This window comes from Diabrotica virgifera, chromosome 7, assembly GCF_917563875.1.
Source record: "Diabrotica virgifera virgifera chromosome 7, PGI_DIABVI_V3a".
NCBI lineage: Eukaryota > Metazoa > Arthropoda > Insecta > Coleoptera > Chrysomelidae > Diabrotica > Diabrotica virgifera.
Genome location: NC_065449.1, coordinates 225,516,872 through 225,527,903, shown reverse-complemented (window position 1 = coordinate 225,527,903; position 11,032 = coordinate 225,516,872). Strand labels below are relative to the sequence as shown.

At 31.7% G+C, this 11,032-nt stretch overlaps 1 protein-coding gene across 2 annotated transcripts in view; it reads left to right on the top strand.

Annotated features, from left to right (window-relative positions):
• Window positions 1-11,032, top strand: part of LOC114348778 (uncharacterized) — an 882,222-nt gene that overhangs the window by 531,181 nt on the left and 340,009 nt on the right. The gene's annotated exons all lie outside the window — the stretch shown is intronic.

Genomic DNA, 11,032 nt, shown 5'->3' with positions numbered 1-11,032 from the left:
ACCCAGGGTTTTTCATTTTCCGGTATCATCCATATCTGGGAAACATTCCACTATCCTCCGCCTGGCGAGATGACCGATGGGGGCTAGTACTTTTCCTTTTCTTCTTCTTCTTCTTAACTCAGGCGAGACCCGTTAGTCTCCGATACTTGGTCATAAGACTTTTGAACCAAACCCTGTTCTTCTCCTTGAACTTTAATGAGTTAGTCCGTTCTTTAACGGTCAAATATTGCAAAACCTCTAAATTTTAAAGAACCGCTTGGATTTACATGAAATTTGGCATACACCAAGCTAACAAGTCAAAGAAAAAAAGTGATATTGTGCCGATATGTGCTTTTGCCCTGGGGGTGGTTTTCACCCCTTCTTGGGGGTGAAAAAATATTCGTCCAAAGAAAGTCAGGAAATCGATAAACTGGCTAATTTTAAGTAACTTTTGTTTTATAGAGTTTTTTGACTAAGTCAATACTTTTCGAGTTATTTGGCAGTGAATATGTTCATTTTTTCAACAAAATAACCACGCTTTTAGACGGTTTTCCGCAAATAACTCAAATAGTAAGTATTTTGTCGAAAAAACATTCTCAGCAAAAATACAGCTTGTAAAAAATTTTAAAAAATGGTGTATATATTACTTCTTTACACCTAGTACAAGCAGAGTTATAGCTAATGAAATATAGGTTCATATTCGTCAAATTCTAAATGGAATACTTTAACGTGAAATAAGCAAAAATGAAGCACATTTCGGGGAAAGCTCATTACAACTTATTTAAAGTGTTTTGAAAAAAGTTTCATTTTTGTTTTATAAAAAAAAATTCTAGCATCAAAATTAAACAAGTTACGCTCAAAATAAAGTTAGTCCCTTTTGGTTTTGTTAAAAAAATCAAGAAAATCACCCCCTAATTAGTGTCTTAAATGAACTTAATCGTTACGACTTCACAAATTTATTGACTCGTGTATATATTGTTTATATGATCTGTAAGTTTCATCGGTTCAAAGTCCTTATTATTGAAAGGGCTGTATTTAAAAGGGGTTGAACGAGTCACTGATCACGAATGTATGCAAATTTGGAAACACCAAATCTCAATCAATTTTTGTCTAACATAAAAACAAAAAAATACATGATATTCAGAAAAGCAAATCTGACTTTTTTTGTTTTTTGAGATTTTTGGTATCTCTAACAATTTTTAAGTTATTTTGAAAAAACCATCTTTTTCAAAATTTTAATTTTTAAAAATTTTACTTTGAAACCAAATTTTTTCAAAAATAAGCACTTTAAATCGATGAAACTTACAGATCATATAAACACAACATAAGTAAAATAATTTGTGGAGCGGTAACGATTAATTTCATTTAAGTTGCTAATTAGGGGGTGGTCTTCCCGATTTTTTTTTTGCAAAAACAAAAGGACCAACATTCTTTTGAGCGTAACTTGCTTAAATTTAAAGCTAGAAACTTTTTGTAAAAACAGAAATAAAGCTTTTTTTAAACACTTTAAAAAAGTTATAATGGGTTTTCCCAAAAAAGTGCTTAATTTTTTGGATATTTTACAGCGAAATGTTCTATTTGAAATTTGGTGAATATGATTCTATTTTTCATTGGCTCTAACTCTGGTTCTACGAGATCCAGAGACCTAACGCGTACACCATTTTTTTTTTTTTACTTTTTTATAGGCTATATTTTTGCTAAGAACGTTTTTTTCGACAAAATACTTACTTTTTGAGTTATTTGCGAAAAACCGTCTAAAAATGTGGTTATTTTGTACATTCATGGTGGTTATTCATTCGTACATTCATGGTTGGTTCTGAATAGTCGCTAATTGTTTGAGCTCTCGATAAATTTAAAAATAAAGTGGTAACCGCAGCAAATTAATTATTTAAAATTTGAAAGACTAAGTAACACATCGTATATTATTAGTGAGTGAAAGATTTAAACAAAAACAATGGTGATTACCAGAGAAATCCGAGAAGAAATAGAACAAGCTATAAATTCAGCTATTAGTAAGTGTATAAAAAGCGATACTCTTATCAGTGATATTTCAAAGCAAGTTTCTCAGTCAGTTATAAACACAATTGAACAGAAACTAAAAACGATTGAGGAATCAGTGGTGGAGTTGAAGCGAATATATGAATTGAAAATTGAAAACTTTGAAAACAAAATGCTGAAATTGGAAGATAAATTTACCAACGCCGATTTAGTAGAAAGCAAAATGGAAATGAAAATGGACCAGATAGACCAATCCATGCGAGCAACTAGCCTGAGAATATTTGGTATGAAAGAGAAACCTCACGAAAATACGTCCCAAGAAATTATAAATATACTCAGCAAAAAAATGTCTATTACCCTGTCAGATAACGACATTATGTCGTGCTATAGAATTGGTAAGATGCAACAGAATAAAGTTAGACGCATTTTCTTAAAATTAAACTATTTTACTACTAAAAAACTTATTTATGGAAAAAAAAGTTATTGAAAGGCACTGGTATAGTTATACGTGAAGATTTAACCCCCTTAAGAGTCAAGATGCTGAACCACGCTATAGAAAAATTTGGTTTAACAAATGTTTGGCCTGATAATGGTAAACTTCATATTACTAAGGACAGTAAAGTGATGATTGCAAGAAATAAAGACGAATTTGAAAAATTAGTTAGTTAGTTATCTCTGCATATTTTTCAGGTATTTATTTTGATTCAATTAGGTTGTGGTAATTTATTGTTTTTATTTCTTTTTATATTTTTATATATATTTTTTTGTTCTTATCTACTTATTTCTACAAAATATGAACCAGAATGAAGTGTTCTATCTGTCCAGTATTAACTGCTTTTGTGTTGATTTTATTTTATATACCTACTTTTCTCTCACGTACTACATAATTGCAGTAACCAGTTTAGCACTTGTAAGATAATTTTTCTTTTACTCTCTTTTTGTTATTTCGGGAGTTCAGACGTAGAAATCTGAATGATGATTGATTATTTGGATAATTTAGATAATGATGAGATAAACACAATGGTGTTTAACAATTTTGAGGATAGCATGCAGAACACGACTGACGGCGATAGATACTCTTTGGGCATCGTTCACTTTAATATAAGAAGTATACAAAAAAATTTTCAGGAACTTCTAGTGTACATTGAAATGTCCAAAAACATGTTCGATGTTATAATTTTGTCAGAAACTAGAGAAATAACTAATCTTAGTAACTATATAATACCAGGTTTTACTATTCATTATAATGAATCATTAGCTAATAAATGTGATGGTGTTGTTGTTTATATTAGGAATAATTTAGGTGCCTCCGTAAATATATTACCCATCAATGAAAGTAAATTTTTAAGGGTTACCTTCTCTAGTAAAAAATTATCTAATACAATTTGCAAAATAGGTATAACGGCTTTTTATAGGCTTCCATCAACAGATATTAAACAATTTTTAGGGGATTTGGGTGAATATTTTGGAACAATACAAAAACAAAATATTGAAATATTTGCAGGTGATATTAATATTGATTTAAAAAAAAGAGATGAAGTTTATACAAACAGTTATTTGAATATATTAAATTCTAATGGTTTTATTTCCTATATAAACAAGCCAACGAGAGTAACAATAAATACAAAATCAATCATTGATCATATATTTATAAAAACACAAACTAATCTAAAACAGCAAATTAGTATTGATCCGTTGGTTTTCACACTGATATGACTGATCACTTCACTCCAGCCGTTTTGGTAAATAATCAAACTAAAAAAAACCCTACACCTGAATCTCCAGTCATAATTAAAAACCTTAATATCGGAAAACTACAACAGCTTCTAAAAAATGAACATTGGAATGATATTTATATAAACAAAATAGATTCTCAAGTTGCATATGATACATTTATAATGCCTGGTTGCACCAACAGATCTTAAGCTCCACTTAGCTAAGCTCTACTTATAGATAGGGCCTCCTTGAGTATCACTTACGTTGCACCATAATTTTAGATTCTTACCTTATTATCAATTATATCTATTATTATATTATGGTATTCTTATTGTAATATATTATAATTATATTATATTAATTCTTATGATATTCTCGACTTAAGCTTAAGATCTGTTGGTGCAACCGCGCATAAATAACTTAAATAATTACATACAAACCTCTACGGAGGTAAAATGTATGAATAAAAAAATATCAAAAATAAAACCCTGGATAACGGTGGGGCTGGTATCGTCAATCAAATTTTCACCAGCACTTAATGCTGAATATAAAAATTATAGAAACAAACTTAATAGTCTACTAAAAAAAACCAAGAATGACTTTTATCAAAATAAAATTCATGAAGCTGGTGGAAACACAAAAAAAATGTGGAATATTATAAATGATATCTCTGGTCGGAATCAAAAATCTAAAAACATTGAACACATATCAATTGTTAATGACAATATAACTGTAAGTAATAACAAAGAAAAAGCAGATATGTTTAATAATTTCTTTTCTAATATTGGTGCTGATATGGCAAATAGAATACCGGTGACAAGTATACCTGATATATTTTTTGCTAATGATAAGGTTGAATCTAGCTTATTCTTAAAACCAGTAACTAAAAATGAAATAACAATACTAATATCAAAGTTAAAAAATAACTGTGCTCCTGGACCAGATAAATTGTATGCTAAAACAATAAAAAATATCCATGATCTAATCTCACAGCCTTTAACTCATATTATAAATTTGTGTTTTCAAAGTGGTAAAATACCACTACAATGGAAAGAATCTACAGTCACCCCCATTTTTAAATCCGAAAATTCGAGTAAACTGAACAACTATAGGCCCATTTCTTTAATAAATAATTTTGCTAAAATATTTGAAATGGCCCTAAAAGACAGGTTGCTTGAATTTTTTCATATAAATAAGGTTATTTCAGATAAGCAATTTGGTTTTGTAAAAAAATCAAGTACAGAAAGGGCTGTAGTTGACCTACTGGAGAAAGTGATAGGAGCTGTGGATGAATCATTGAAATGCGTAGTGGTTTTCCTTGATTTAGCTAAGGCGTTTGACACGGTCTCTCATAAAATTCTCTTAGATAAACTAAGTAATTATGGGGTTAGGGGAATTGCACTAAATCTAAGAGCAGATTATTTGTCGGAAAGAGCTCAACGAGTAAAAATTGGCCCAGAATTGAGTTCTGAAACTACAATAAAATTCGGAGTACCACAAGGAACAGTATTAGGACCACTTTTATTTAATATTTATCTGAACAATATCACAAGAATTAATAGTTTCAACGGCCACATTGTTTGTTATGCCGATGACACAGCAATATTATTTATGGGGAAAACATGGGAGGAGGTTAAAACCAGCTCTGAAATGAACCTAAAACAGCTAAACTTATGGCTAAAATTTAACAAACTGACATTAAATATTAATAAAACAAAATATATCGCCTTTAGCCCAACAATTGTTGAACAACCTACAAATTTTCATATAAAATTGCATAACGCAAAATGTCAAGGACAAAATTGTGACTGTTCTTCAATAGAAAAAGTTTTCTCTATAAAGTATTTAGGTGTCTTCATAGATCAACATTTACGTTGGTCAGACCATATCACTCATGTCAGTAAACGAATAAGGGCTCTAATGCATAAATTTTATATCTTAAGAGATATTCTACCCAGGAAAAAATTAATCATGGTTTATAACTCGCTTGCAGAATCAGTCTTAAGATATTGTATTGTAGCATGGGATGGCGCGTTTAACAAAACTCTTAACATTTTAGAAACAGTTCAAAATACTCTATTAAAAATTATTTTTAAAAAAAGAAAACTGCATCCAACAAAAAAATTATATGATGAATCCGAGATATTTAGTGTTAAATCCCTCTACATCTACAACTGTGTTTTAAATGTTTATATAAACTCAAAAAAATTTAAATTTCAAAGCAACCGATTAACTCGATCAGTAACAAATATGGATATTAGTATTCAGCAGTTCAAAAAATCAGTAACACAAAGATCCCTAATGTTCTTTGGACCTAAATTTTATAACATAATTCCTATACATATCAAACAAGAACCTAAATTATTATTTAAATTTAAAAAATACATAAAAACCTATCTAAAAACCCACTTACAATTATTTTTGGACGCAATGTCTTAATGTATGAACGACAGCATAATCACAGTAGAATTTGGGTGTATATTGGTATTATAATTAACAAAGTATTCAGCAGCTAGAGAGGTTTACCGTCCGTCTTGTTCTGTTGCATTATCTCTTCGATAGTTAGGTATGTTACTTCTTAGTTCCAACCTTAATACTACTTTTATGTACAATTGATACAGTTTCGATTGACATAGTACAGTGCAAAACAGGCAACTCTTGCCTAGGCATGGTGCTGAGTCAGTCGATACTAATAATAATATAAGATCTGAATGTAAAGTGTTGTACACACATATTTTTGAATAAATTTGAAATTTGAAATTTGTTGAAAAATGAACATATTCACTCGCAAATAACTCGAAAAGTGTTGACTTGGCGAAAAAGCTCTATAGATCAAAAGTTACTTAAAATTAGTCAGTTTACCCATTTCCGGACTTATTTTGGACATATATTTTTTCACCCCCAAGAGGGGGTGAAAGTCCCCCCAGGGCAAAAGCACACATCGGCACAATATCACTTTTTTTCTTTGACATATAAGCTATACATATGCCAAATTTCAGGTCAATCCAAGCAGTTTTTTAAAATTTAGAGCAAAAACCGTGAAAGAATGGACTAAGTCCTGTGGTCTCAACGAAGGCCAACAGTTTTCTTATTTGTAGTTTTAGGATCTCTTCTGCTTCAAACCTCATTTGAACAGTGAAGTCCTGCCTTACATCACCTAGCACACTGCAATGGAATAGTATGTGTATGGCAGTCTCTTTTTTCATTTCGCACTTTATGCACCATGGTTTATTTACCTTACCTAGTAGGTATAGGTGATTTATTAAACGGAAATGTCCAATCACTATTTCAGTGACCGTTTTGATCTCTCGTTTATTGAGGTTCATCAAACTGCTCGAGAGTTTTTTATCTATATTCTTGATTATTTTTTAGTCTGGATTTGCTCTTGAGTGGTTCTCCATTTATTTTGATGATTCTTTATCAGCCATTTCTGAACTTCCCCTTCATGTCACGGCACCCATATTAAAGACACTTTATTGTCTGTTGCCAGATTATTAAAGAGATCTTTGCAGTTTCTCAACCAGTTTTAATTTGGTGAGAAGGTTCTTTACAGCCAGAATAACCGATTGGCTATCTGTGTAAATGTTGACTCTCGTAGCTTTAGGGTCTTCATCAATGATTTCATCAATACAAGCCACCAAAGCAAAAACTTCAGCCTGGAACACCAATTTTAAGGAAAAAAACAAAAAAAAAAACGTTTAAAAAATTTTTGACCAACTTTTGGTCCTGGCAACATGCAAATTTGTTAAAAGGGGTCCTTTTTGAGTAAGATTGTGCAAAAAATCCGAATTAGAATATTTTTCCTAGCGGATGCCCAGTGGCTTTCTGGACTATAATTTTACCTGTGGGATTAACTAAGTAGAAATAAATACATACCCTGTAATTACTCGGTTAAAATTAATACCTCCGTATAGCACTATGTTCTGGTGTACAACGAGGGTAACAGGAAGGACTTAGGTCTGAACAAATTAGTAGGTATAGGCACAGTTATAGATGTTATATATAAAAATAGAGGTTATAGTAGGCTTCCTCTTCTTGCTCACGGGATCGTAGGTGGGTTTTCCAGCTGTTATGACTCTGGTGGTGTTGGGTGTTAGGACAGCCACGAGTCCAAAGTTGTGTCCTCAGGAAATTGGTCTACCAAGGAGAGAAAAGACAACTATCAGTAGAGACTATACGAGACAGTAGAAATACGAGTGGCTATAAGCCTAATAACATCTTTAAAGATATTTACCTGTTGGTGCTAGCTGGCCACACGAGAATTGTCACGGTGTCCTTCCTCACAAGTCACAAGTGGTTATGTCCCGTAACCAACCAAATGTCCATCGGCACAACAAAATTTACAGCCCCAAATCCGTCACTGGCACAAGCTCCTCGAGACGATAAGTTTCCATAAACTTGGGCTGTATTATTTTCGCCGATGGAAAGGGATTAAAGTTGCACCCCTTGCAATCCGACCTCGTTCCAGAAAAATCGAAGACAGACCGGATGTCATCCGTCTTTGCTTAATGTCATTCGATCTGAATTCCAACTCGGACAAACCATTCAAGCACGGAGCCACTGGTTGATTCAGTTACATGACAAGAACCTATGCACAACTTGTGAACGAGAGAAACACAACATATTTCTAGAATCTCAACCCATTCCTAAACAAATCAACAGACCAGAACCTTTTTGCGAACGCAACAACTGTTTTATAGGAGCTACCTAGGCGTAACCAGGGGGTTTTAAAGTATTTAAATATTACATCAGTTTAACATATATAAATGAATTGTGAAGGTTTAAAAAAAAACCGTAACCGTATCCGAAAGTTGAGAAAAAATTAAAAATTTACTTTTTCAATAAGAAGGCTGTAATTGTATATTCAAACAAAGTTTTTAATTCCAAACAACTTTCCATAATAAGAATTTTTGATATTCTTGAATATAAAGGTACCTACTTTACTCGTTAACGAATTTCATATTTTTGACATACGTCGTATGAAATTGATCAAATTTGATATCTGATGGTTGAGTTTTAGATTTGAGAATATGCAGAGTATTTTATGAAGAATCCCTTTTTTTCGTAAAACTGATAACAAAAAGGTTTCCTATATTATTATGATTCCCAACTACGCAGACATACTGTATACGAGCTTGTGTATAAAAATTTTCAAATTGTAAAGCCATATTCAGATTCAGCATAATCAAAAACAAAATAAAAACATATTTGATCAAAGTAAAATGATGAATTCAACGACATTTTTAAAATTATTTACACAAAAAAATTGCTATTGGTTAAACAATTAATAAACAATTAGAGGCAAAATCTGTGAGCAGAATTTTTACTTTAACATGTATATAAACTAATAAAAAAAGTTTTAGAGGAATAAGCTCCTGGACAAAATTAACGCACCACTTAAATTAATCTAAATATTTACAATATGAACACAAAATAAAACTTCGTTACATTGAAATAATAATAATCACCTACAAATAAGTCCAGCATGATTTTATCATGACCTTAATTATTTGCCTTATTGTTTCTTTAAAAATTTGTTTTTGCCGGAAATGCGTAAATAAGCTAGCATAACTCCAAATTGCAAAAAGCAAAAAATCAGTAAAATAACACAATAAAATGCATCTGGGTCAACACTAATACTGTGTAGGCCCTTCTGTACTTCTTATGACTGCATTTATGCGTCGAGGCATGCTTGATATCAAATGTTCAACAAAAGCTTGCGGAATATTCTCCCATTATTCAATAACGGCCTCAATGAGTTGGTTGTGATTGGCAATAGGGGGTATACGACTTCGAATCTTAGGTGGTGTTAGGTGGCCAATCTAATAATTGAATATTAACATCATTTAGGTAGCCAATAACCTGTCGAGCCACATGGGGACGAGCGTTGTCTTGTATGAATAAAAAATTAGGTCCAAGAAGCGGAGCAAAAGGTATTACATGTTCGATAATAATGTTGTATAAGTAATAATGGGCATTCATAGACCTCGTACGTCCTTGTCCTTGCCCTGGTCTTCCTGGCAAACCTTTCTTCTGGCAAAGCTGGCAAACCTTTCTCCTCGCCTTCGCCAGACACGCTCAAGGCCATCTGGAGCTTTTAGGCTTACTCTAGTCTCATCGGAGGAAAGAACTCGTTTCCAATCATCGATGGTCCAATTTTGATGCAATCTTGCAAAATTCAATCTTTAAACCCTTGCAGGGTTTAATAAAAATTTTTGGAAAGTGGTAGAGAAACTGTTTAAAGTATATTCATTTCGTTGAAATCATATAACAGAAGTATAACTTCTTACGTGCGTACAAAGTACACACATTCTTTTTTTTAATACTTCACAAAATACACATACCAAATACTCCAGTACTTTGGAGTTTCACAATTTGGAGTTCAATACTCCAAATGGTATTTTTGAAAAGGTGGTTAAAAGGCCTTTAAAATGAGGTATTAGTCAACCCCCCTTTCCATTAACGATTTTGGGGGATGCGTCCACCCCGCTTTGATGTAGTATAGTTGAAAAGTGGTCTACAAAATGTCCCCCTCAATGATAAATTTCACGTTTTTTTGCATATTTTTAGATTTTCTAAATCTAGATTATACTTGATCAATAATTTTATTTTGGATTAAAAAATTACTACAAATTAAACTGTTTTTATTCACATTTGCTTTATTGTCTTCAATAAGTTTTTACTTTATGTGAAATTAAAACAAATGTTAAAGTTCGACGTCATACGCATAATTATGACTGAAGTCAACTAGCCATTGAGTTAAGGTCTAAAGGTGGAAAACTATATAACTACCTATATAAAAATTTATACATTATATTGATAATTTCCAACCTCTACTAGTTTTTTCCCTTTTTATTTCACAAAATATTATGTTTTCCATCTTTGCGTTGTTGTGTTGGTCCTTAGCGCTCATCACTGTATAATACCATCTACTGTATCACTTTTTTGTTTGAAAGTGAGCAATATTTATATTTAGATATATATTTTTATATTATATGTTTTTCTGATGATAGTTACTTTATAAATAACTTTTACAAAAGCTTTAGTAAACTATATTTGCTTTTCTTACTGATCTATGTGCAACAGTGGCTTAAGCCACAATTTGTGCATTTTTAGATTAATATATCAATAAAAGCAGAAGTATTAAATATTCAGATTAACAAATAGCTACATAACCTACCTCTATATTTGGCTATAAATTATGTAGTGCCATCCCATAAGCATAATGAAATACGAATGCAAAGATTGCATTTATCTCAAAACTTCGTTTTTGGGGTTCAGCCACTGTTGCTCTGAGCGCCTCAAAATTTGTAAAGATATTTACATATCGCCGGTCCGG